General features: G+C 44.5%; 1 long non-coding RNA gene across 1 annotated transcript; it reads right to left on the bottom strand.

The window, feature by feature from the left end:
• Positions 1-2,389: 2,389 nt before the first annotated feature.
• On the bottom strand, positions 2,390-12,661 carry LOC144984519 (uncharacterized). The gene is made up of 3 exons (XR_013648268.1): positions 4,708-12,661; positions 4,252-4,344; positions 2,390-3,630 (listed from the first exon to the last, which is right to left on the bottom strand). It is a non-coding gene; the product is annotated as an uncharacterized LOC144984519 (long non-coding RNA).
• Between the last annotated feature and the right edge of the window lie 321 nt (positions 12,662-12,982).

Raw genomic sequence — 12,982 nt, 5'->3', positions numbered from 1 at the left:
CTGATTCCAGCCTGTCTGCCCTGCAAGTCACCCGAAGGATCATGGAGAGCCTTCTTTCACCTGCAGCTGACCTGGTGAAGGGGCTAAAGCCAGACACGTTGCCAACAGTGTTCCTGAAGACCCTTGATGCAGCTTTTGGAACTGTTCAAGATGGAGAAGAACTGTTTGCCCAGTTCCTGAATACCCTCCAAACCTCTGGGGAACGACCATCTGCATACCTCCAGAGGCTGCAGCTAGCACTCAGTTCTGTTGTCAACCAAGGGAGTGTTTCACCATCTGAAGTTGACATACATCTTTTGAAACATTTCTGCCGTGGGTGTTGGGACAATTTTCTGATTATGAAGCTGCAACTGGAGCAACAAAAAACAAATCCACCCTCGTTTTCTGACCTGTTGCTTCAACTCAGGACAGAAGAGGATAGACAACTTGCCAAGGAGTCATTGATGAAGCAACACATTGGTGCAGCTAAACAGAAAGCAACCATTCAATCTCACAGCGCTTGTTCATGTGGCCAAAGTCCACCACCAAACACAGAGCTGAAGGAGATGAAAGAACAACTCCAAAGACTCCAAAAGCAGATGTCACAGCTTCTGACCCGAAACCTGGCAGCAGATTCCAAATCCACCACACGAAATCTCAAACAAAGTCCTCCTCAAAAGTCATCCACCAAGCCCAAGCCTTGGTATTGCTTCAACTGTGGAGAAGACGGTCACGTTTCCTCCACCTGCACCACCAGAGCCAATCCAATTCTGGTGCAACAGAAAAAGACACTGCTACGTCAAAAACAAGCAGCATGGGAAATAAAGCATCAGTTAAACTGAAGCCAGCTTCTGTGGTGGGATGCTCAGCAGCTGTTTTCCCAAAGAGTCCCAAAGAACCCCACAACTGCCAATAGGCCTAATCGGGACAAAGACAACTGGAGAAGTTAAAATAAATAATCAATCATACAACTGTCTTCTTGATTCTGGTTCTCAAGTAACAACAATACCACACTTGGAAATCGAAGGTGCAAAGGGGCAAGCCGTGCCCTACCTAGGGTTCATTGAATTGAACTTGACCTTTCCAGCTGACATCCTTGGTCAACCCATAAACGTTGATACTCTGGCACTCGTTGTACCAGACCAAAACCAGTCAAACCCTCAGATCCTCATAGGCACCAATACCCTAGATGTTGCCTATCATAAACATTACAAGACCAAGAAAAGATTTCAACCTGCTGTTTCTGGTTATTCTGCTATGTAGAAGATCCTCCAACATCGCTCAAATTGCAACTCAAAAAGCCAAGTCGCCCCTGTCACTCTGCGATCCAACCCGCCTCAAACTATACTGGCTGGACAAACCACTGTCATAGAGGGGAGCCTGGTCGCAAGGCTACAGGGTGAAAAGACTGTAATCATCGAGCATCCACAGTCCGGCTCTGTGCCATGTGGTCTCTTCGTGAAAAGCTGTCTTGTCAACCTACCACAAAAACGGCCATGTCACCTGCCAGTTGTGGTGTGTAATGAGTCTGACCACCAAATCCAGATCCCTGCAGGAGCCCTACTCGCAGAAGTCATTTCCTTTCAGACTATACACTGTAAGCCCGGATAAGTTGAATTTACTTAAAAAATTTGAGGAAACCGGTTGCCTTAAATTTTTTAAGTAATGGGTTATGAAAACTTGAGTGCATTTAACTTGAATGCATGAAAGGGTGGAATTATCATTTTAAGTTTAAAATACTAAATGCCAAGTTGATTTCACTTACAATCTCTGGTAATATCAATTAACTTGTCACATGAACTCCACTTACTATTTTAAGTTGAAGTAACTAAACCTTTGTATTCATTGCATTTGCTAAACTAGAACGTTTCAATTAAGAAAAATATGCAACACAAAAGTTTTTTTTACTGTTTTATTTAAAAACAGCATTACGTTACAGCAGTGCTTCTCAATTATTTTTTGCCAGGCCCCCCCTAGGAAAAGAAAATGTTTCGCGCCCCCCCTGACCCCCCCCCATAACCCCCCCCCACACACACACACACAGACACACTCGCGCGGTGACAATACATCAGGTCAGTATCTATAAAATTTGTATACCTAAAATTGTATCTTTTAACACTAACAAAAGAAAAAAGCAAAATAAATCCACTTTCAACAAATATTAACTTTATTTAGCCACAGAAACCCTGTTCTAGTCTAAAACAGAAAAGAAGCTGAAAGTACCTGAAATAAAAAAAATCTGTCATTCCTTATTTAAACTAGAAACATTTTGACCAACTGAACCATTTGATGCTGAAAAAAATAATTCAATCAATAAATAATATTAAATCTAAATTGATCTGAAACATTAACACAGCAGCACCAATATATTTAACGTTTTTAGTCTGAAGAAATAGGTAAAAACGTGCTGATTTTTTTTTTCTAAATGACGGATTGTTTATTTCTGATCTCATAAAAGTGCAGCTGTTTTCCTGCATTACCTGCTGTCTTTATGTCTGTCTGACACCAACTAAACCACAGGCAGACAAAGAAAACATGGATGGAAAATAAAGACACGTCATCAAAATGTCTACAATAGTTCATAAAGAATGACATTGTTAGCATGAGCTTAGGAATCTAAGGGCAGCGGTGATCTTGGGCAACAGGCAGCGGTAGCAGTGGTCCGCGTGCCCCGATTCCCCTGGCAGACAGGGCCCACACCACCCCTCCCCTTTCGTTCTCACTCGCGCAGCCGCGGACAGACAGAACAGACAATAGGAACCGAATAGTGGACCAGATTATTTTCCAAGCACTGAGCCGCTGTCACCGCTGCCCCCACGTTAAATTTGCGCACCGGACAAACCTGTGCCTAAAACCGCCACCACCGCGCGCCCCCCCTGGCATCGCTTCGTGCCCCCCCCTGGGGGCGCGCCCCACTATTTGAGAAGCACTGCGTTACAGGGTTATTGTCCCTGCTTTAACAACTTTGAATAATAAGCCAGAAACAGTGGCAAAATGTGTGTCATTCATGCCCTGAACATTGCATAAAACAAAGCACCATCAAAAACACTTATTGTGTTAATAATGTGTACATCCTTATTACAACAAATCACATTAAAACTGTATTCTAACTTACACTCCTATTAGGGAAATGGTTTAGCTTTTAGTTGGTATTGTAACTAAAATACCAAACTCATTTGAAATGAAATTTTTTTAAAGCCTGTGTCATGGAAACCTGTGCAAAAATCAGTGCAAAAACCACAGAACACATGTACCCTAAACCTTACACAACAATAAACATGTTTTCATAAAAGTCCAACATTACCAACTGTGGCAAACAAATCTGGAACAGTAGAAGGGCCATTTTGAACACGATTTATGCTTCCAGATGATTTTTCAAAGTTTGAATTTTGGGTACCAGCTCACTTTTACCCAGTTTGAACATTACTTGCTGAATAAAGTTGAAAGTGTTTTTTTTTTGTAGTCCAGGTGTAGGGCATAGATCAGGCCAAAAAGGACACAGAAGGCCTGTGGTAGGTTCAACAGTTCATCCATTACCACAGACCCTTCCAAGATGATCCCTACTCTGGATGGGTTGAGCTGGGTACTTTCTTGACCAAGGCAGAGAATTCCCACTGAAGTTTCACTGTACGAGTCCATGTCAGTTAAATCCTATCATTGAAAGAAACATTTTGACAAGGAGAGAACATAAACATGCCAGTTAGAAAATGGTTTTTGTGCAAAAAAATAACATGTGACTGTTCATAATGAACAGCATTGTACAACATAAACCACACTGAAAGTATTTTATATTAAAAAGACGATATCGAATTTTTATCAAATGCCATATTCAGATCTGTACAGGTTGCAACACTTTGCCCAAAATATGTAGTTTACTCACTCTGAGTCACAGCCGTGCTGATTTATTTATTTATTTATTTTTTCCCCCCAATGGAGCAACCAGAACCTATCGATTGCAATCAGAACTCCCCATTTGAGTTCTAGACCCAAAAACATTTTCACAAGTTCCAACTGGTGCCAGCAAAGTTAAAAAAAGTATTGCGAAATTGTAAAAGGATTCATACAACTTTAGTTATTGGGAGCATTTTTTTTTCAATAGGACTGGGACTGAAAGTGGGTAAACTATCTTTGCTTGGCCATAAAATAGAGACTTAATGGAGACACTGATGCTGATCAAATAATTTTGAAAATTAATGGCAGTGTTCATTAACAGTTAAAAAGGAGACAAAAGGAGCATGCACCTGCAACATTTACAAAAACAAATTAACTTACAGAGCATGTTCTGAAGAAGGCAGAAGAATCATCCGCCAAGATGACAGGGAGTCCCCGAAGACAAAGGCACCTGATGTCTGTTGGCTCAGTGGTCTGCAAAATAGTGGACACAACAGTTAAAACGTATCTTGCTAAGGATACTCATATCAGGGTTTCCCATTCATTCATGCATTTGTGGTGGCCCATGTGTGTGAGCCTGTGTGTGTGTCTGAGTTGGGGTGTGTGTGAATGTGTGTGTGTTTGTGTGAGACTGTCAGTAAGATTGTGTGCGTGTATGTGCGCGTGCAACTACCTCCAGGTTGTTTTGGTTGGTGTGATTGTGTTGCAATTCACTTGGAAGTAAAATAATCACTAATACAAAACATGTCATGCATAAGACAATAATACAATTAATGGCGAAAGTCATTTACATTAAACGTTAATAATAGGAAAAAACAATGCAATGTGGTCGCTTACACTCTTCTTCCCACTGAGTGCGTGTCCTTCGCTCAGCGTGGATCGGGCTGTGTCACCAAGACGCTAAAATTACAGGTGGAAAAATGTCTAATTAAACTGGTTACAACAGCATTACACTGCTCACAAAAGCCCCTCCAGTAAGAAAAAAAGTAAATAACGTTGCGCTCCCATCCCTGCCGCCATGAATGTGTGTGGTTTTCGCCTGCGGCGCCTCTAATCTGCCGAGACTAGGCAGTTCAAAGCCAGGCGGCGCCCGCTAACGCTACAGAGATTGAAATTGTCCAGTTGAACTGATTAAAACGACAGTTTTCCAAGTTCACAAAGAGCGCGTCAAGCAATAAAAAAGGCAATTTGGCTAGCTAACGTTAAGCCATCAAACAGGTGGTTACGGTCATGGTGATGTCCGTTGAACTTAATAAAAGTACGTCTTTCTCTCTAAAGTTACGCATAAAAAGCCCCTCCGGTGATAAAAGTGACGTACTTGGCTAGCTAAGTACCTAACGGATGAAAATGTTAATGTCCATCGACGTCAAACTGCTTCACTAGGACTTCTCACAAACAGCGCACCAAGTGAACAAAAAAACTTGTAACGTTAGCTAGCAGGGGAAAATGGCTGCCGACCTAGATAAGATAACCGGTAACGTCCTCCCAGTACTTACCAGCATCCCCTTGTATCAACACACAAACACGGAAACATTAAGTTGAATGACTCAGCAGCAACGTTAGCTAAATCAAAGTTACTTACCGTCTCTGGCGAGTTTTAGTAGACACTGGACCGTCCGGTGCGCGGCGAGAAAGTGACGTCTTCTCGGCAAAAAGCAGGGACACGGCGGCAAAGTGACAGCGATCACGTTCCCATCATGCATTGCATCACTAAAACTTGGGAATTTTAAGCTATTTCACTTAAAATCATTCACTGGCTCAACTAGGTCTACAAATTAGTATAACATACTTACATCTGCTAGTAATGCAATCAAAACTTAATCGATTTGAGCCATGTAAGTACATTATACTTTAAATGTTTGATTAGATATGAAATCCGGGTTTACAGTGTAATTGCAAGAGAAAAAATCAGTCAGGTTTTTGTTTTGTATGCTTTGATCTACAACTTGATGGCGAGCTACCCAAATCTGAGATCCTGATACTTCCACCCTCAATAACAACTCCTCAGCTGCAGCAAAACTCAACTACATCATCACCAATAGACATATCCAAGTTAATTTTGTTTTTTGTATTGTTTAAATTTTTTTTATTTTCTGGCAATACAATCGATTGCATTTTACTTTCATCGCTGTCTTGTTTTCATTTACATACTTTGGGCTCCCTGAGACGAATTCTGATTATTGTGCCTAGTCCCATAATCTTAAAAGCGTTACAAGTGGAAGACGGCATTCAACACACCTTCAGGTCATTATGATTACCAAGTCATGCCATTCGGCTTAACCATTGCTCCCGCAGTTTTTCAAAAACCATGTGTTAGGGGACATGATCAACCGCTTTGTTTTTGTTTATCTGGACGATATCCTGATATTTTCTCGTTCAGAGGCTGAGCATATTCAACATGTGCGCAAGGTTCTCCTACGCCTACTCCAGAACCAGCTATATGTCAAGGCTGAGAAGTGTGAATTCCATGCCACTACCACTTCTTTTTTGGGTCTGGTCATCGCTGAGGGCAGAGTTAAGATAGATCCTAAGAAAGTCCAGGCAGTGTTGGAGTGGCCCAAACCCGAAAACCGTGAGCAATTGCAACGTTTCCTAGGATTTGCCAATTTCTATCGTCACTTCATCAAGAATTACAGTAAAATCGCATCCCCTCTACATGCCTTAACATCATCCAAACAGAGCTTTTCTTGGAACCAGAGAGCTGAAACTGCCTTTAAAGATCCAAAGATCCGCTTTACATCGGCTTCTGTGCTGGTTGTACCTGACCCCAGTAAACAGTTCATTGTGGAAGTAGATGCTTCTGACACTGTGATCGGTGCAGTTTTATCCCAACGCAGTCTGGAAAACAAGGTGCACCCTTGTGCTTTCTATTCCCGCCGTCTGTCCAACGCTGAAATAAACTACCATGTCGGGGATAAGGAGTTATTGGCTATTAAAGAAGCATAAGAAGAATGGCGGCACTGGTTGGAGGGGGCTGAAATTCCTTTTGTTGTGTTTACTGATCACAAGAACCTGGAGTATTTAAGAACTGCCAAAAGGATGAACTCACGCCAGGCTCGCTGGGCCCTTTTCTTTAACTGGTTTGCCTTCTCTTTGTCCTATAGACCAGGGTCTTGAAACGTGAAGGCTGATGCACTATCCCGAAGAGAGGAATGCCCTCTGAAGAAGGTCTTTCCTGACTTTATCCTGCTTACCTCTGCTCGACTTGCTGTTCTCAGTACCGACATAGGAGAGGAGGTAAGGTTGGCTAACCAGGACTCTCAATCTCCATCTGCCTGCCCCGTAGGACGTCTCTACGTACCCGTTGATCTCAGAGCCAGAGTTATTCAATGGTTTCACACCTCACGTATGTTTTGCCATCCTGGACAGAGAAGAACACTCTCCATCATTATACAGTGCTTCTGGTGGCCCAACATGAGGAAAGACATCAATGAATATGTTTCTGCTTGTCCAGAATGTGCTCAGGTCAAAGTAACTACGTCCCCACCTGCTGGGTTTCTGCAGGCTCTGTCCATTCCTAGAAGGCCCTGGTCCCATATCTCCCTGGACTTCGTCACAGGACTTCCACCGTCTGAGGGCAAGACAGTGATCCTTACGGTAGTACACCGTTTTTCTAAAATGGTTCATTTTGTTGCTCTACCCAAGCTCCCCACGGCCAAGGAGACTGCTGAGGTCCTACTCAACTATGTCATTCGTCTCCACGGCCTTCCCAGAGATATTGTCTCAGACCGGTGACCCCAATTCACTGCTAAGATCTGGGCGGAGTTCTGCCGGTTGCTTGGAGTCTCTGTGAGTCTGTCCTCTGGTTTTCACCCACAATCCAATGGCCAATCAGAACGGCTCAACCAACAGTTGGAAACCAGCCTCCGTTTCCTCTGTAGCCGTGAGCCAACATCATGGTCCCGCAATCTGGTCTGGTTTAAGTATGCACATAATGCACTTCCTTCGTCTGCCACAGGGTTATCCCCCTTCCAGGTGGTGTTTGGATACCAGCCCCCTCTCTTTGCTTCCCAGGAGGGGGAGGTTTCTGTGCCATCTGCCCATGCGTCCATTTGGAGATGTCAGCAGGCCTGGCGCAGGGCCCGGCAGACTCTCCTACGGACCGTGGAGACCTACCGCACCACTGCAAACCGACGGGGGATTCCTGCTCCCTCCTATCAAGTGGGTCAAAGGGTTTGGCTTTCTACCACTAATCTGCCTCTTCGTGTTGAGAACAGAAAACTGGCTCCATGGTTTGTGGGTCCTTTTCCCATCTCGAAAGTGGTCAATCCAGTCGCAGTTCCCTTGCGTCTACCCAGGACTCTCCGTATACACCCCACCTTCCACACTTCCATGGTGAAGCCTGTCAAGACCAGCCCTCTTGTCCCTCCTGCCGAGGCTCCACCACCGGCTCGATTCATTGATGGGGGTCCTGCTTATACCGTTAGACGCCTGCTCCGCTCTCGCCGCCGTGGACGTGGTTTGCAGTACCTAGTAGATTCGGAGGGTTATGGTCCTGAGGAACGTTCCTGGGTTCCTGCTCGGTTTGTCCTTGACCCTGATCTTATTGCCCAGTTTCATAGTGAGCATCCTGACCAACCCGCACGACCGTCAGGTGCCGGTCGTTGAGGGAGGGGTAGCCAGACGCCTACTTACCTGTCACGCTTCAGGAAACCAAGCATACAGCCTGCTCGTCAGCCGACGCTCTCACTCCGTGTTTTTCTCCACAAGACTGCTACTCCAAATTGGATCTTTCCCAAGAATCTGTCATCCCCGGCACTGGCCTCTAGAGGATTTCCTCATTCAAGGTTTTCACGCTTCCCCCCGCTTCTCTCTAAGTGACTGTTTTTTTCGACTCCCTCCTCTCAAGTCTGCTGGCGGCTCCCACCACTTGCAACGTCCTCTGGCGTCTATTCTGAGTACTGCAAGCTCCAGCTCCCCAGTGTCCTCAGCCAATAAATATTAAGTTGCATTCCTGGGTTTGTCGTTTTTGGTTGGTCCTCAAGATCCTTCCTAACACTTTCAGTCTCAAGGCGGACCCTCTACCACAAGGCCACTGAGCTGGTAAATTAGCAAAAATATCTGTCAATGGGATAAGAAAAATGGTCTTAACAAGAAATTTTATTAAAAAAAATTTTTTGTCATCAAAACATGTTTTCTTAAACTGAGATTTTTTGATGTTGAAACACTTTCTTTATAATATTTTTTTTCTTGTAAGACAAAAAATAAGATTTGTTTTCTTGAAACAAGTGTTATGATCAGAGTGGAGCAGGGGGCGTGGCTGACCTTTTCCCTGGTGCCTCTCTACTCTGCACACCTGACTCTCATCTCATCACCATTTAAACCATTTTCTCTTTCTTCCTGCCAGATCATTACTATTCAGTAGCTCTTAGCATCTGTCCTGTATATCTGTCTAGCTCCATGAATTCAGCATCCTGTCTGATTTAGTTTTTGTTCCAAAGGAATAAATTGTCAACCTGCCCTCTGCTTCAGTCTCTGCTTTGGGATCCTTCCACTCAACCTAACAGAATAATCCGGCCAACATGGATCCCGCAGAGCTTGAAGAGGTTAAACATGCCCTCACTTCCCAAGGGGCTCTTGTTGGATGGCATGAGCAAGCACTCCAGGAGATTATGAACACCCTCCAACACCTTTCCACCGGAGTAAATCATCTCGGCGGTCGCCTGGTGGAGGTCTCGTCTCAACTCACCCCAAAAAATTTGTCAGCTCCAGTTCAGGCCGCAGGATCAGTTCCAGCTCAGCACCTGCTCCTCACGTTCCTGCATCATCTCCCCGCGAGCCCTTCATCCCCACTCCCAGCAGGTACTCTGGAGAAATAGGCATTAATTCGTCACTAGACTCGTGTTCAATCAGCAGCCTCTCACGTATTCATCTGATAAATCCAAAGTGGCGTTCATAATGAGTTTACTTTCGGGCAAAGCCTCTGCCTGGGCTGTTGGATTAGCTCTGTCTCTGGTGTTTCCTCCACCTGCAACTCAGCGGGACACCGTGACCATGCCTACCCAGGAACAGAGCATGCCGCGCTGCAGCGAGGAGCCAATGGCTGTCCAGTCTGGCCATTTCCGGCCCAACTGCCCTGTACGGCCAAAAGACCGGGCTCATCAGGCTCAGGAGGGGCACTGGTGAGCCGAACCCCTGTGGATGACTCTCAGTTTGTGTCCCAATCCAACATTCCCACTGAACTTCTACCTAACCCCAAAAAAGTGTTTGCTCTGGATGGTAGACTGTTGGCCTGTGTTACTCACCGTACGCGTCCTGTGTCCCTGCTGGTTTCTGGCAACCACAGGGAATTAATTAGTTTCAATATTATTCCATCTCCAGCCTCTCAGCTTGTGTTGGGTCTACCCTGGCTTTCACTCCATAATCCACACATAGACTGGTCTTCACAATCCATTGTTAATTGGAGGCTTTTTTGCCACTCTCACTGTTTACATGCTGCTGTACCACCTGTTTCCACCTCTCCTGAGCCTCCTAAAACTGTTGACCTTTCTTGTGTTCCATTGGAGTATCATGATCTCAAGGAAGTTTTTTCTAAGGACCGTGCTTTCTCTCTGCCCCCTCATCGACCCTATGACTGTGAGACAGAGCTGTTGCCTGGTGCTTCACTCCCCTCCAGTAAACTGTATAACCTTTCCAAACCTGTGAGGGATGCGATGGAGACCTACATCACTGAGAGTTTGGCTGCTGGACTTATCCGACCATCCTCTTCCCCTGTTGGAGCAGGATTTTTCTTTGTAGATAGGAAGGATGGGTGCCATCGCCTATGCATTGACTACACAGGTCTGAATAACATAACAGTAAAAAACAAATAACCACTCCCACTCATGGAGTGGCTTTCAGCTCCCTCCAGACTGCAACCATCTTCACCAATCTAGACCTTTGAAACGCTTATCATTTAGTGAGAATCAAGGAGGGTGACGAGTGGAAGACAGCTTTCAACACTCCTCTGGGACATTTTGAGTATTTGGTGATGCCTTGTGGACTGACTAATGCCCCAGCTGTTTTCCAATGTCTCATCAATGACGTACTGCGTGACACGTCAAATAGATTTGTGTTTGTTTATCTTGATGAAATTTTGATTTTTTTTCACGGACTGTAGAGGAGCATGTAAAACATGTAAGGCTTGTGTTACAGCGGCTATTGACAAACAGACTCTATGCAAAAGGTGAAAAATGTGACTTCCATCCCTCTAATGTCAGTTTTCTTGGGTTTGTGATCAAGAAGGGCCAACTCAAACCAGATCCTGCCAAGATCAAAGCCGTTGCAGACTGGCCTTCACCCACTAGAAGGAAGCAGCTCCAGAGGTTTTTAGGGTTTGCTAACTTTTATAGGAGGTTTATCAGGAACTACAGCTCTGTGGCCTCTCCCCTAACCAAGTTGACCCATGTCGAAGAACACTTATCCTGGTCCCCAGATTCTGATGCAGCCTTTGTTAAATTAAAAGGTTTGTTTTGTTCTACCCCTGTGTTGTCCCATCCTGACCCTACAGCTCAATTCATGGTGGAGGTGGATGCTTCAGAGTCCGGAGTTGGGGCGGTGCTCTCTCAGCGATCATCCTCTGATCAGAAAATGCATCCCTGCACTTTTTCTCCTGCCAGCTTTCTCCTGCTGAGAGGAATTACGACATGAGAAATTGTGTGTTGTTGGCAGTCGTGCTGGCCTTAAAGGAATGGTGCCATTGGTTGGAAGGACCATCTCAACCTTTCTTTGTATGGACTGATCACAAGAACTTGTCTTACCTCCGTTCTGCCCGCAGACTGAATACCCGTCAAGCTCGGTGGTCCCTTTTCCTAGGACGCTTTACTTTCACTCTCACATACCGCCCAGGGTCTCGCAACATGAAGCCTGATGCCCTATCCAGGCAATTTGAGCTGCCAGCCTCCTGCAACACTCCTCAGGACACCATCCTACCAAATTCCTGTGTCGTCCGTGCAGCCATCTGGGAGGTGGAGCATGAGATTCAGAGGGCTCTGGAAAACCTTCTCTGGAGCAGAGAAGGGAGGGGGGGAACGGATGAGTAGATTGATCTTGAGTTAAAACAGAATAAAAGCATAGCCTTCAGTTTATTCATTTGTTGCCTTTTTTAGGCATAGAAAGAAGTGTCCAAACTTTTCTGCTGCTTCCCATTAAATATGCCAAATTACTGTAGGTTATAACATTTCATGGTGACTCCCTTTCTTAACACAGACTATTTTAAACCTCCTGTGTCATTTCAGTGCCCACTGAACCACAGCCCAAGGGGCAGCTTTAAACATCAGAACAAGACTCAAGAACTTCACATTAGAGCGATTCATCAAATGCATAAAGTTTTGACCAGACTTTAAACATTTTTTCCGAGTTCAGTTAATGATGATTGTATTTATTTTCCTTTTTTTCCCTTCTTCTGGAGTTAAAACTGGACTGTAGGGATGGCTCGTTTGACCCGGCGCTTAGGCGCGCGGTTCACCATCATGAAACAGAGTGTTTCGGCAGAATGTTTCGGGGCGTGTGTCAACTAGCGCAGATCACATGGTTGATGACGTATGAAGCGCCAAATGCTTCGTTTGGTCGAACCACGCTTTAGATGTCACTTGTGTTTTGAACAGTTGGGCGCGCTATTTTCTAGAAATGGGAAATGAATCCTGAACGTTTCCCAAACAGTTCAATTGTATCCCCTGTATTGGAATCAGCGTCAGTTAATTGCACTTTACCATGGCTCGTATTAAAAACGTTTTGTTGCTCAGGATCATTTCAACTCGGTTTTTCCTACTAAAACAATACATAATGAACCATGAAAAAACTGCAATGAATCTATGATGGCACGCTGTTTTCTCATGATTAGAAATAGCTCAGTGGAATAGTCAATGGGATATACAACACGAGGTTTTAGATTCGAGTCTGGCACTATACACATTCCTTTTGCGTGTATTTTTTTCTTCATGTGATATGTATTTTGCTGTGTCAAGCACTTCTCACAGAAAGCGTCACATGTTGTGTTGTTTTACATTTTTCTTTATCATCATTAACAAAAAAATTCTGTTTTACGTTTTTCATCATTATTTCCACATTGTAGTGTTACAAGGAGCTTAGTTGAAATACATGTCAATATACATCCAGTCCGCCACCAGATGGC

This window comes from Oryzias latipes, chromosome 16, assembly GCF_053564925.1.
Source record: "Oryzias latipes strain Hd-rR chromosome 16, Olatipes_Hd-rR_3.1".
In the NCBI taxonomy this organism is placed as follows: domain Eukaryota; kingdom Metazoa; phylum Chordata; class Actinopteri; order Beloniformes; family Adrianichthyidae; genus Oryzias; species Oryzias latipes.
Note: the sequence above shows the minus strand (reverse complement) of the source record. Positions and strands in the feature narration are given on the sequence as shown.